The sequence below is a fragment of the Hoplias malabaricus genome, chromosome 15 (assembly GCF_029633855.1).
Source record: "Hoplias malabaricus isolate fHopMal1 chromosome 15, fHopMal1.hap1, whole genome shotgun sequence".
Lineage (NCBI taxonomy): Eukaryota > Metazoa > Chordata > Actinopteri > Characiformes > Erythrinidae > Hoplias > Hoplias malabaricus.
Genome location: NC_089814.1, coordinates 12,090,720 through 12,106,253, shown reverse-complemented (window position 1 = coordinate 12,106,253; position 15,534 = coordinate 12,090,720). Strand labels below are relative to the sequence as shown.

The window sequence follows — 15,534 nt, the reverse complement described above, 5'->3', positions numbered from 1 at the left end:
ATAATAATGAATTCCCATATAACTTAAAATATTATGCAAAAATATGGAAGGAAAAAAAATAAATAAATAAAAAATTCTGCAAACCATTTACAGAAAGGTAGGAAATGCCAAAGGATGAATCTGAATTAAATACAGAAATAAAATGGAATGTTAAACAAACTTGTAGGACCTATAAGATCAAAACCGTCACGTCTGCCACATCATAAACAACACTTTGAGTGATAAGAGAAAGGTAAGCTTAATTTTTACTTCAGGGTTTCTGCCCATCTTTCCACTCTGGAAAGACATCAAAAAGCCACTTCTAAGGAAACGAGATACAAATAAATGTAGAATGTTTGCAAATCAAACAAAAAAGCTGCCATACTTTTTTTCTTTTTTTTTTTTTTTAAGAACAACGGACAGAACCCAAAGCCCAGACCTCCGCCTCAGTAAATATGACTGGGACCATAATTTTCTGACTGGAAAAAGCAAAAAAGTTAATCCCCTGGGAAAGAAAAGGAAGCTATTATAAAGACACAGGGTGGAGACTAACATTATGAAATTTTATACAATTTTTGTTATTCATTTCTAATAATGTTTTCTGTTGTCATTTTTTTATTGATGGTTCTCAAATTAATGCATGGTCTTTTGCACTGTGCTGTGGAGCTCATATAACAATAATAGCACAATCGTTTAAAACAAAGAAATACCATTTTACTTTAGTGTTTGAAGGCGTGCCAATGCAGAGAGTCTCACTGATGACAAAGAAAAGGAATGAATGAGACAGGTTCATCTATTTGGTGATGGACAGTCTATAACAGCATGTAAATGAAGTAGCCTGTGCCAACACACCAGCACTTTCTCTTTATCATGAATAAATATTGGTGGTTCTCACCACCTAACTTGGGTGCTTGCTCTCTCACAAAGCTCTGGCTGGTGCTGCATTCCATGCTTCTTGTTGCTACGCTCAGCATCTTTACAAAAGTGGTCAAACACTGGAGAAGGAAGGGATCTTTTTATCAAAGAACAGGTTAGGTGGTAAACATCAAGTCATTAACCTATGACCCTAATGAATTTGACGCCGGGGAAACACTGCCTTTCCATCTGATTGTTTGGGAAAGAGCTTCCCAGGAGCTTTGGCGGTGTCAAATAGTAATGGTGTCATTTAAAATATTTCTGCTCTACACCAAAACTGACAGTTGTTAACCTGCATAAATCTTCATTTAGTATTTGTAATATACTGCAGGGAAGCTGTTTCCAGGTCAGGCAGCATGCACACCGCTGTCATAACAAAATATTATAGGTCCATTAATGTTAAATGTAAAGATAATATAGAGATATTATGTATTTTATTAAGTAAATTTGAACCATTAATTGGGGAATGTCTAAAAAACACAAGTTGTTTTAACATGGCATAATGAGGGCAGTTGATATATTCAAATCCCATACATAAAATAGAGCTAGAATATATATATGTGTGTGTGTGTGTGTGTGTTATTGTGCTAGTACATATTTATATATCACAGAATTTCTGAAATGAATAACAGTGAATGATGCCTTTGACTGAGAAAATTTCAGCCACGTTTCAATATAAAACAAGGGAAAAACCAGGAGACAGGCAACACAGTCTACTAAGAACCTGATGAGACAATAACCAGTACCACTATGTGAGGACCCGTGAGATTGCTAGATGTGACCTAAACGGGCAGACATTTTCAGGAGCTGATTTGAAGCAGTGTCTCTGGTGACAGAGCGCTGTCTCCTTCGTGCTTTGGTATAAATGGTTCTACTGTCAGGGGGGAATAGGTGGAATAAACTTCACTCTCCTATCCCCAGGCCCATTTAAACAGCAGATGAAAAAGTGGATGGACAGGCAATACATGTTACCCCTCCTTCATTCAGCTCTCGGCAGCTGATAAACAAAACAGCAAATATCCAGTGCATTTTTGACAACCACTTTTCACCTGTCACTCCAAATAAAGAGACAAGCATGGACTTCACACGTACAGCAGCTCTCTATCGCTGTTTCTGACACCAGCCTGCCCAATAAGCCTCTATTTTCCATTCTGCATAGTCTCTCTCTCTCTCTCTCTCTCATGTACGTAGGATTAATTCCAGCGAGCTGCTGAAAATAATTATTGCGTTAAAGGAGCTGTAATCATTATTTAGAACATGATTAAATATGTCTCCATATATTGACTTCGGGGGCCCCGTGATTTATGCATTTGTTTAGTCAATAGTCTGATGTAAATGGTGTAATTAATTATAGACGGTGGTGTCAGGTCATTGATGAAAGGAAAAAGACACGCCGCTCTCATGTGTGACAGATGTAAAAAAGGTTGGATAAGAGCAGTTCAGGGAATTCCGTCATCCCCAAATCTATTTCTTTATCCCTCCAATCCATTTCTCTCTCTCTCTCTCTCTGAAATGCTTGCCATCACAAGTGATATGCGTCCATCAGTGCGCTTGTTCATCATTCATTTCATCAAATTGAGATTGGAATGGAAGGTGCAGTCGAGCTCTCCGAACAGAAACGGCAGAGATGGAGCAACGGCTCAGAGGAGCAGGCAGTCATCAGAGGGGAAGGAGCTTTCATTTACAGCTGTGTAAAAATTAATGTATTTGAAATAAAGCTAGATGAGCACACATCTGTTCAAATCGTTCCTCCTCCACTCCGTTACATAGCAATCTGGGAAATTAAGTGATGTCACCGGTACAAAGCATATATTCTATTCTAGAGAGTCATTTGAGTTATGTGAAACACAATTATAAATCACTTCCTTTATGCAGAGTACATTGTACAATTAAGGACACTAATCATTTACTTCAGAACTACACTCCGAAAAACAAATCATCAGGAAAGGCTTTTTATTTTTGAAAGTAAGGAACCATATGTAGCTAATGAGACATGAGTTACAGCACAGTGTCCCAGAAAAATAAAAATCTATTTTAACAAAACCCTATACAAAGTCCAACAACTAGATATCATTTTAATAATTATATATATATTGCTTTCTGTATTTAGTTTCCAATATTATTACAGAACCTCCATTGCAGCTTTCATTCTTTTTTGAAGGAGCCATGATTTCAAAAATATCTGCAGGTTTATTTTTCCACATCTCGCATCTCAAAGTTTAATCTTAGGCACTGGTTGCGTTTTCTGCGTCCAAAAATCCAGATTCAGAAACGTTTTGTTTAGTTATATTACCGCAGTATCTCACATTGACCAAATATCTCCTTTAAAATAAATTATTCTTAAAAATGTGGTAGTTATTAGTTGAAGTGAAGGGTGGTCTTTGACTTAACAGTACTGTACCTGAAGCATACCTTTAATGAACCACTGAGATCTTTAAAAGTAACAGCTAAGGCACCAACACAAAATGTGCCAAAAGTGATTGTTCTAGTGATCACACTGAATCAAAATATGATATAGCTCTTCTATGTCACTTTTCTTTAGGACACTTTTATTATAAAGAGTGAAGGAGGGGAAGAGTTGGAGTCATTGTCCACCTACTATTGGAAAATTGAGTTGGTACACACCTGCCTCCAGCAGCGGAGTGGAGACGTGTCAGCCGCGAGCGTCACGTGTGCCTCCTCATCCCTCCCTCTGGCTCTCTCTGGACCACTTCATGACCATCTCTCTCTCTGAAGGATCATTCGGTCAGCGCTTGGTCTCACTGGGAGGTCAGAGGTCACCTGGAGTCCCTCGTCAAGCTCAAGAGAAGTAATTTCCATTTTAATGTCGCACTCCTAATCTATCAAAGATGCAATGTACAAGACAAAAAAGCATTAAGTGATCTTCATATATCACCAAGCCCTTGTGCTTTCACTCCTATAATTGTCACTATTGCTCTCCATATCTCACCATCTACTGCCCTTACTGCAATAACAGTGCTACTGGGCCATAGCTGTCAGCCTCTGAGGAGACTGGAATTTGCAGGATGTTTCCATTCGCTTCTTTTGTGCTCCTTGACGCTGGAGGAATGAAAGAAGTTAACCCCATCCACTTAGCTGTGTGTCAATAATCTGCTCATTTGGGATTCCTCTAATGGATCTATATCCTACGAAGATGTTATTCACTGACCCTAATCATTACTGTCATCCCAATAGCAATGTCACTATGACTGTTAGGACCATAAACATGTAAAGACATCAAAAAAGCTGTGACATACAGTATTGTGTTTAAAAAAAATCCTCATCCTCCATTTAATCGGTTTACAGTCAAAAAGACTAATTGCTGGAATATTTATTCCCCCACATACAAAATTTAAGAAGTTAGTTACCTCAGACCAAAATACAATTGATGATACATTTATACAGCCTTCACATGCAAAAGAATAAAAGAGTTCAAAGTTCTTACTGACACCAATGAAAAACCTGAGCAAATATATATATTTTTTTTCAACAACATCAGAAGCTATGGAAGATTATATGCAGAGTATATGTTTTGAGCACAGTCAGTGTAGTAGAAAACTGCTAGGAGCCCATCTGGATCACGGTCAAGCTGTGCCGCTGTACACGCGGTGTCTGGGTGACTGCTCGCCTGGCCCGCTGCACACCATCATTTTTCCCTGTCAGAGACGCTGGGGGTGGAATTTGCGAGGGAACCCCACCGTGGAATGTTTATATTTCATAAACAAAATGATGTTTTCACCATTGGTTGCGATGGGTGGTTCCAGTTGCTGAATTTCCCCCCAGTGCTTGACGTAGATTATTAATGCGCTCCAGTAACTGTTAATTTCACTTTGGGGGAATGATTTATGGGCAGGCTAAGAAGAGAGGCATAATCTAATTGAGATCAGAATAGCTGTTTCTCGCATATTCACAGCACTACCACCCAGATGGGGCACTGTGATTAATGCCTAATGAGCAAATAATCCATGAAATTAATAAAAACAATTCTTCAACAACACGCATCTCTTTAGAAGGAATAAATAAATAAAATTGGGATGGAAGTGGTTTTGTCATGTTTCTCATCACCCTTTGTGTGCGCATGAGAGACAGAAACAGAGAGAGAGAGAGAGAGAGAGAGAGCGCAAGCAAGAGAAAGAAAGAAAGAAATCGCTATGAATAATCAGACCGAAGATTCATCTCACACTGTCTGAGATTGGATTATCTGCTTGCTTGGTTTACAAAGACCAGAGAAAGTTACATTAAATGCTAGATAGTGCCTGTGTTATAAGAGCTGGAATAATTATGTTCACATCTAAATGGCAAAATTTAAAACATTGCTGAAGCCAACCTTAAAACTAAACTATTCTTCTCTGAAAAAGTTATTTTCTCAGTAGCACGTCACACAATGTGGGGGAATAATGTTAAGCAAAACTATAAGATTATTTTTCTGTTTAAAATAAACATACATAGAAACAAAACTAGACAAAGCATTACTGGACAGCATTATTTGCATGAGGAAATGTGTAAAAGCAGAAGGGATTTAAGAGAGTTGATCATGCCATATCAGAGCAACAGATTGGCTTAACCTAATAAACAAAGTGCCATTCTTCATAGCTACATTAAAGGTATCAAGACGGACAAGCTTCAGTATAATTTACTACTAATATATTACACATTTATGTGACAAATTTAAATAATTTAATACAAATTCTTTAAAAAAAAAAAACATGAATCTAACTGGTGTATATTTCATAGTTAAATATACTGATGTTAATGTGAGATTTATATCAGGAAATGCTGACACATCCTTAAGCCATTGCCAATATTGATTTTTATATGATGGTTTCATCTGTAAGCATTATAACATACAATACAGAACCTTTTGCTGAGCAGTTTAACGGAGAGCCACTGAAAGCATTAGGTAGTTTTTATTCCACTAATGCTTCATTAGTGAAATGGGGTGTTCCCATCATTCAGCTGGACTGCTAATGAGGTGCAAGCTGAATTTGGAGAGACAGAAAAGTCTCCTTATACTATTACATCAAGTTATTTATTTGCCTAGCAGCAGCCTACACCATGCTGACCTGCATAGCTTACATTGCGCATACAGTATCACTGGTTTACACAGCTGGACCCTTGCCTTCCAGTGAGGGGAGGTGTTAGAAGTTCCCACTGGATAAGTTTCCATACTCGCTTTTTTATCAGCGCCAACTTTTACTTGTCAGATATTTGAGGAATTGTACTTTTCTTGCCAGCTTTCCATTTTGTGGCTAAAATGGAACTGTTCCCTAAATTTAGAAAGGAGGAGTTGAAGAGTTTGACTGCATATATCTCTGCATATTTTTAAGACACAAGAAGTTTTTACCATGGTGATCAGAACTTAAATGTGTCGTAACACAAATTTAAATATATCATAAACTATCTAAACAAAACCTCATTTCTAAAAGTCTACAAATATAATACAAATACATGTATAAACATTTTATTTACTATGTTAGTAATTTCTTTCAAACTATTCATTATGAAATGTCCTCACAATGTAAAGGACACATGGTGTGTTCCAAATATAATTACAAAGAAAAAAAGATTTTTCCTTCTGCCTTTTTACAGGTGAGAGGCATTCCCCAAAAAGTACACAGAAAAGTATTCAATTTTCTTTAAAACCACCCTGAATCTTCCACTCCATTAAAACCTGTGGATTTGACTGGACACACTTTAACTGACTAGCTGTAAACAAGAGACAGTTTGAGGTCACAAGACTTTATAGAGCAGTCATAATCTCCCTGTGAAAGACCTGCAGAAGTAATCGTGCTGAACATGAAAGGTATTGCTTTGTCAGGTCTGTGTACTTCTCCAATACTGCCATTGTTCATAACAAATAATCCAGGTCAGTTGAATTATATTATTTTGTTATTACATTAACATATTACTTTTTAAATACAATGAGCAAGGTAAGGCAATCGAGAATGAAAACTGCTCATTTCCCATTCTGAATAACTGAAAAGTTAATGCTGGATCTACAAATAATATTATAACTATTTATGTTCGGTCGCCCTTTTTCTTTTTGAAAGCATGTTCAATGTAAATGATTATTGGGTGCAGCAATATGGCAACATATAAAGATTACTACTTCTTCTGTTACTTATTTACTAACAAAATGGAATTAACAGAATAAAATTAGGGGAAATTTTTCTACAAAATAGTTCTTTTCTCACTTAAAATAAAACAGCTCTAATTTTTATATTGTATGCATGACTTCTTTTCAGTTACAGAGATCCATGTATTGCTGATACACTCTTAAAAATAAAGGGGCAACAAAATGTTTTCTGAATGATGTCGTACAAAACCACTTTGGGTATAAAGAACCATTTCTGCTATTATGTTTAAACCGATAAAGAATGTTAAGAAGAGTGAAGGACTTAATAAATAAATAAATAAATAAATAAATAAATAAACCCTTAAAAAAAGGTTCTTCACACTGACACATCTGTTAAACAAACATGCTTCCTTATGGATCATTTAAGGCATCACTCAAAGTACCCTTTGGAGAGAACCTCAACCCAATCATGACTATTATGTTGCAAATTTAAGTACACAAGTATGTTAAATAGATATGTGATTCTCATCCTGACACTATACAAAGTCCTGGAACTGAAAAAAACTGCTAAAGAAAAAATAAATATATATCATGAACATTAAATTCACTGTTGTGTGTGACACATAGCAAAAGAAATTCCATCTTCATTTCTAATACATTGCAAATGCACCCAATACACTTCAAGCTTTAAAGCATATAATATGACTGACATTATTCATTAAAAAAAGTCATATTTAAAATCTTTGAAATTAAACCAGTATTTAATTTTACTGTGATTTACAAAGCATTTACACGGAGAAGGCATTATTCTGCAGTGTTTTTTATTTGTCTTTCAGAAAAGAAGCTTGAATTTGAACATAGTATGTGAGCCTCTGCATTCATGGGGCATTTATATACATGAGATTTTAGCATGAGGTTTCTGCAAGAAAAGACAGATTGATCCATAAGCTACTAATTCTATAATGGTTTGCTTTAAGATTGCCTGGACTGCCTCCCTCTACCGCATTTTCATTATAATTTCTTCATCATTATATTATATATTTCCCATCTGGGCTTTACTTGGCATGGTAATCTAATTACCAATCTTCAAACTCAGTCTTTACTCCACACAGCATTGTTCTCTTCATTCCCCATGACTTCTACCAGGCTATGGAATTAAGCTGAAAGCCATAAAGATGGCTGCAATAAAAAGGCACAACAAAATAAAAGTTGATTTGTCTGTTTTCAAAGGGAAAAAGACGCATGTACATTCTTGAACACTCACTTGATTTTGCAGAAGTCTATCTGATGGGATGGGTGTATAGATTAGTGTTTTTTATGGTTTTTCCTTTTCTTTATTATTATTATTATTATACTTTATCATTTCTTTTATTAAGATGTATTGATTTATCTTAGTCTTTTCCACAATTTTGCTTTTAAAGTGCATACAGTGGAGAGGTTTACTTTAAAACGTAGTTTGCTTCCAAATTGTATTATGTCAGGGACCACTCCGTTTTTACTAATAGAACCTAAAGGATTTCACCATCTCAGTAGCATTGCTGATACAGTGTGCTTTCTTTCTAAAATTGTATAATTATTAGTTAATATTAGCTGGAATGAAAATCTCCATCAGGAAAAGCTAAAAATACATTGGATAACAATCTTTGCCTTTAGTTAGCAGAGCATGCAAAATGATCTACAATCTACACATTTCTAGTTTCCAGTGTTTTATGTCATCTAAAAAAGATTATGATTTTAGAAATTATTTTGTTGTTGAAATTTTTTTTTTATTTCTCAAATATATTAATTTGATTAATGAATTAATGAAGAGTGCATTATTATATCAGGACTTTTTAATGTTATCAGGTTAACCCCGAACTGAGTCATGTGAAGTGAAAGGCTAAAGCAGGAGGGGATTTAAGCTCTTTTACCAGCTACTACTGCTGTGAGACAAATTGTTACAAATTGTGAATTTTCCACTTTACAGCATTACAAAGATCCCCCACTGAGCCTTTATTCACAGCCCTGACACACACATACAGACACACAACAGCAGCAGCAGGAAGCTATGGAAGTGCTTAATGAACAATGCAGCTCAGAGAATTATCTAAGTGACAACCATTGTTGTATGATCTGACCAACAGCCAAGAGCACAGCAGACAGAAACGCTTGCTAAACATACTCATCTCAGAGATGTAGGTGAAGAAATAAGAACATTTTATTATAGTTTACTGCCCATCTCAATTATTTCAGTCTCTTGATTATAATTATTTGAGTTACTCGCAGTTTCTACTAGAACCGTTAGCTTCATATAAGATATATGTATAAGCTTGTAGTACTTTCATCAGCTGAGTTCTGTAAAAGTGTAAATAAATGAAAGTGTAAATAGCATTTATAGAAAAATGTTGGTTTTCCCACAAAACTGGAAGATCTATTTAAAAAATTGTTGGGGGCAGTGGATTTTAATACTTCTTTATTGAAGCCTGAGCTCTGTTTAGCCTGAGAGCTACTAAATGGTGACAACTAGAGACCAAGAGTGTTAATCAGTCTTACCCCTTTAGGTTTGTTCATTAAGTCCAAAACAACATTTAAAAGAAAATTGCCTGTAACACCGCTACTATTTTGTTTACAGTCTCCAAACTGCGCATCATGAGACTATATTTTGACTCCATTTTTAATGCAAAACAAATACACAGAAATAAAACAAAGTAGCAGTATAACAGAATGACTGAGACATGAATGGGTTAATGTTTACACTCACTGCTATCTCACTGGCCAGCAAGAATCAGCCCTGCTTGTGAATGGACACATTTTGTTTAGGCTACAAGTGCCAGAGGTGAAAGAGAGGCAAGACCCAGGAGAGCTTGATTTATGGCAACACTGCCCAAAAACGTTCTGTTATGTACCTAATCCTGCCTGGGAAAGTTGGTATACATGATAGAAAGTTGTCAGGTCCACGTAGATAGGGTGAACAAAACAAGGCTCAATTTGTGTTTGGCCCCTCTTGTCAATTTGCTCCCAGGCTATAATGCTATTTTCCCATGCTCGCCAAGGCCCTGGCGTTTACTTAGGGATGTCGCAATTGGGTGTTAATGCCTCTTTAGTTATGTCACCCCAATCTGTGGAGGGGCTGCAGAGGCGCCTCTGTCTCTCTGCTCTGAATCCAAGACTGTTTCAGTTGGGGAATGTGAGACAGTGTTACCATGAGGTCATGAAAGGATAGCTTAGGAATCTGCTGCTTTCTACACTACAATGTCATACAGAGGAATACTGGCATGGAGGTCAGTGTGTGTGTGTGTGTGTGTGTGTGTATACAGACAGAGAGAGACAGAGATAGAGAAACCACACAGACACAAATATCAACCAGAACATGACCACCTTCATAATTCTACACTCACTATCCATTGTCACAGATCTACTAACCATACAGGAGCACTTTGAAAATCTACAATTTCAGACTGTAGTCCCTCTGTTGCTCTGAATACTTTGTTTTGGACCTTATACGGGACCCCCACAGAGCAGGTATGCTCATTCTCAGTGCTGCAGTGTCACTGCCATGGTGGTGGTGTCAGTGTGTTTTGTGCAGGTCTACTCACTGTCCACTCTATTAAACACATCTTGCTAGCCTGCCTTGCACAACACACACTGACATACCACCACAACCTCTTGTTACTGCAACACTATGAATGATCCACCAATCAAAATAAACCCAAAAAAAAAGTCACTGTACTGGTCCTGTGGGGGTCCTAAACTTTGAAGAACTGGGTGAACAGGGCAATAAAATGTATGCAGAGCAACTTAAGAACTACAGTCTGTAATTGAAGAACAAAATAATGTGCCTAAGGTCAGTGGAGCTGAGAGAATGGACAGTACATCCAACCGGCCTCACAACTGCAAACTACGTGTAACCACACCAGCTCTGGACCTCCATATCCAGCATCTTCAACTCTAAGATCATCTGAGGTCAGCCACCCAGACAGCTGCTGCAACAATTTGTTTGCATAACCCAATAATTTCTGCACAAATTGTCAGAAAACGGCTCATCTGCATGCTCATTGTCCTCATTGGGGTCTCCACCTTACTGCGGTTCATCGTCGTATCCAACTTGAGTGGACAAATGCTCACATTCAATGGCATATTGCATGTTGGAGAGGTGCTCTTCACGGATGAACCCTGGTTTTCACTGTACAGGTCAGATAGCTGACTGCGGGTATGGCCTTGTGAGGGTGAGCGGTTTGCTGATGTCAACGTTGTGAATTGATTGGACCACGGTGGCGGTGGGATTATGGTATGGGCAGGCGTTTGCTATGGACAACGAACACAGATGGCTTTAATTGATGACATTTTGAATGCACAGAGATACTGTAACTAAATCCTGAGGCCCATTGTTGTGCTATTCATTCATGACCACCTCATGTTGCAGCATGATGTTCGCACAGCCATTGAAGAGGAGTGGACCAACATTCCACAGGCCACAGTCAACAACCTGATCAACTCTATGTGAAGGAGATGTGTTGCACTGCGTCAGACAAATGGAGGCCACACCAGACACTGACTGGTTTTCTGACCTGCTTGTGTACACAGAAAAAGTCTTGAATCTTTGAGGTTTGCTCATGAAAAATTCTACACATTCTCTAGATCACTTCCACTGTGCACTTTGTACATCTACAGTTACAGATTGTAGTCCACCTGCTTCTCTGTCTATTTATATGCCTATTTCATCCTGCTCTTCTATGGATAGAACCCCCACAGGAGCACCAAAGAGCAGGAATTATCAGGGTGGTAGATCATTCTCAGTGCTTCAGTGACAATGACCAGGTTGCAGTGTGTTAATGTGCTTTGTTCTGGTAAGAGTGGATCAGAGACAGCATTGATGCTGGGTTGATCAAAATTTTTGCCCACACACTGGCCATTATATTAGACAGATTTACCTTGTTGGTCCACATTTTAGATCAGTGACGAAAGGATGGTGACCACAGGACAGGTAGATAATTGTGGTTGGTCGACTATTCTCAGTCCAGGGGTGACACTGCAGTGTTTAAAATCTCCTGCAGAATTGCAGTGCCTGATTCACTTGTACCAGCTCAATACAACTACCATGCCACCACCACCAAGTGTAAACGCAGAGCTGAGCATAACCCACCACCCAAATAATACCTGCTCTATGGTGGTCCTGACCACTGAAGAATTGGATGAATGTGAGCTAAAATATATATATATAAAATATATTTAACAGAAATCACACAGAAGACCCATGTAACTACAGGTCAATACAGATAAGTTAAAAATTTATAGCAATGTGTGACAGGAATGGACCTCCAGTTTTAATAGGTCTGTGCATTGCCCTTACCCATAGACACCAATATGCACCCTCTCTGGAGGCTCAACTCTTGACCCCTAGCCACAGCAGAAGCCTGCCCAGGGCACTAGGCTGCCACTCACTGTCTCTGAGCAGCGTAATGGCTCTCATTTCTGACTGAATCATTTCCAGTGTAAACAATGAACCTGATGCCTCATCCACATTCTCCTCACACACTCAGAGACAGGCACTAGCCTAACCTGTTTCTCCAGGATGGCTGACCATTGTGTCTGCAGTCAGAGGATATAAGGAAATATTAGTATTCCTAGAGGAGCACCTGAAGTCGTTGCTTGGTGCTCACATTTTACAGTGCATGAATACGCTACAAAAGCTGATCATCACTACCCACCGGTCTGCTCTCATTTTGCTCTTCCATTCTTTCAGTCATGGTGAATGCTGATGGCTGACTTCTTTAACCCTGGTTTAGCCTACAATGAGCTGTTTGCATCCACAGATCAACAGCTGGCTTTGGGGCAGAATTCTCTGTTGTCATCTTAGATAAATGAATGTGCATCAGGCATGAAAGAGGAAAGTCTGACAGGAGGGGTTTTACTTATTTTTTTATAATAGTGAAATCCCTCTCACATGCTCCAGTGCTCAAGGGGAGTATAAGGGACAACAAAATTACTTTGTGAATCTGAGTAACTATGTGCATTGCTTGTCTTCACTTTGTTGACCAAGTCATACACACAGGAGGCAACGATTCCCTGACTTCTTAAAACACAGCCATTATCTTAGAGTGGCATCTCTGTCAACAGACAAACTGGCCTCATATAGCTGAAGCATGTTATTCAGTGCTGTGTGGCCAAAGAGGAGTTGTTGCATTTATTGAGACAAAGTATAAGGGTGTTTAATTTTTAAAAATTTATCACATGACTTGAGGGATTCATATCTGCTTTAAAGCATTTACGATGAGCTACCATGTCCTTATCTTTGCAGTTATCTATAGTCTGATTCTCTTGCTGAAACCTGAGAGAGGTGAAGTGCAAAATGTTGTCAGGGTGAAGCAAATTAGCCTGAAAACACTGAGACTATACGTTTTAGGTCTCTGTCCTCACTTCTGTAGCCACCTGAATTTGAGTAGTAGGTAACAGCCTCAATGCATACCATCTAATATTGTGTAGTTTCCTTAGTTTGCAAAGGCAAAGCCATTCTCAGCACATGTCTTCAGCTGATCTGTTTTTAAATTGCCCCCCCCCCCCCTTTTGGAAATAGATGCTTAATAACTTTGCAATGAAGCAAGTAAATGTCTCAAAGTACAGAACTATGCAATCAGCTGACTGAGCACAGTATTTAAGCGTGTGGACAGTGCACAGAATATGTACAAGGGAGTCTGACAATTTGGGAAGGACCTTTCTCAAACTCCAAAGTTGACTGCAACTAGGTCTAACTTCGTCTTCCACTCATCCCCTAAACCAAAAGCATGGAAGAGACGTAGAAGCCAATTCACTATGCCCTGTTCCATCCACACCCAGATTAATTCCTCTAAAAAATCGGAGGTAAACTCTAATTTGTAAGACACAGACACCATGTACATAATTTCTTGCTTCACTTTAGTTATGACTTCTGATCTGTTAAAGAACAGACCAAAATTTCAGATACCTTCACTTTTTCACTCAGTCCGGGTGACTGTGTTATAACCTGAATGGTGCAGAGTTCCCATTCTTCATTCACTATAAGCCCAATGTCCTGTCCTGTCCATTCTCCAGGGGGTGACCTGATTCTGATCAAGGCTCTTTACTATTTTTTGTGCTTTTCAAACCTGGGTGGTTCAAATTTGTGTCCCTATAAATAGAAACTATTGTGTGAATACTCATTTATTTACTTTCAGCTGGTAGAATCCCAAAAAAATTAGTTAACGTAGATTGTTTCATGGACATATTAATGAATCAATGGAAATCTTGTGAAAAAAAATCCCGAAAATATTAAGCTAGTTATAAAAAGTAATCTAACTATGTACTAGACAAAGCTACAATGATTTTGAGCAGGAGCTGTTTTCTGTTTGGTTTATTGACAACCACAGAGCCATGTAACTCTGTTGTGTTAAATGGGTTTAAATTTTTCATTGGCCTACCAATGACAGAGGTGTTTTATTGAAGCTCTTTAGAATTTAACAGCTTGGGGTATTAACATGCATTAAATGGACACTTGTAACATCGAAAAGGAACCATTGAGTCTGTGGCGTTGCATCACTTCAGTGTATTTACCTTAACAGTGATGTTGTCATTTCCTGATAGTTTGTAAGCCTTATAGGTCACACGCCCCATTTCACCATCTTCATCTTCACTGTGAATCACCACTTGTAACTGGAAAATTGGAGTACAGAACATTATGTCAATCCTTGCAAAAAAAAAATTATATATATATATATATATATATATATATATATTTATATATATATATATATAAATAAAGGTCATTCTGACACAGCGTCAAGCAAGGTTAGTTGACATTCAGAACACAGATATGGGTCACCCTAGAGTCACTATCTTATAAAGTCTATCTAACCAGAACAGAGACGATACAATAGCCTAGTATTTCCTGGACATTTCATATACAGGCATGTTGTTTAAGTGGTAAATGTGCTAAAGCACAAGCTAAGTGTCTTCACCGGTATCTCTGGGAGTCATTTAACATTTTCACTGTTTGTTAGTCACCTTGGCAATAAATAATGTTGAGGCAATGAGGCAATGAGGAGTAAGACCATAACCTGCTGAACTTGAGGTCTCATGGACATTGATTACTGCAATATGCCTGACTATGTCACAGGGCTGAAACATTGATTAAATACACATCAAAACAACTCTGGCAGCAGCCTATTTAATTAGTGCAGCCTCATTTAATATGTTTCCTCTTTAAAAGATTTTCATTCTTTTATGTATTTACTCAACTCTTCCAAAATTAGATTAAGGCACAACAATGCTGACGGTGAGTGACCTCAGGTGGAACATTTGACCTCTGACTTTTGACAGGACCAAACGTCTGGCTCTCTGGTCATACAGAGAGCCAGAGTAAAGAGAGCCAAGAGGTCAGACCAATGCACTTATGGCCTGCTTTCTCCATCGTCTTACCTCAGTTTGCATGGGGCCACGTCCTTTGATTTGGCATTCAGATCAATAGATTTTCAAAGATTGACTTCATAAGTAGGTCATAAGAAGCATTTTAGATATTAGTGCAGGCTGAAGAGAGGCTGCTCCAGAGTTCATGGTCTGGCCTCTCACTTAAG

The 15,534-nt window shown here is 38.1% G+C and overlaps 1 long non-coding RNA gene across 2 annotated transcripts in view; it reads right to left on the bottom strand.

The window, feature by feature from the left end:
• Positions 1-15,534, bottom strand: part of LOC136667964 (uncharacterized) — a 97,117-nt gene that overhangs the window by 74,943 nt on the left and 6,640 nt on the right. The window contains exons 3-4 of one of the 2 annotated variants that reach the window (XR_010795453.1): positions 14,516-14,614; positions 3,520-3,734 (exon numbers count right to left, since the gene is read on the bottom strand). This is a non-coding gene — a long non-coding RNA (uncharacterized lncRNA). The remainder of the gene's footprint in view (positions 1-3,519; positions 3,735-14,515; positions 14,615-15,534) is intronic. The other variant, XR_010795454.1, reaches the window with a different exon arrangement.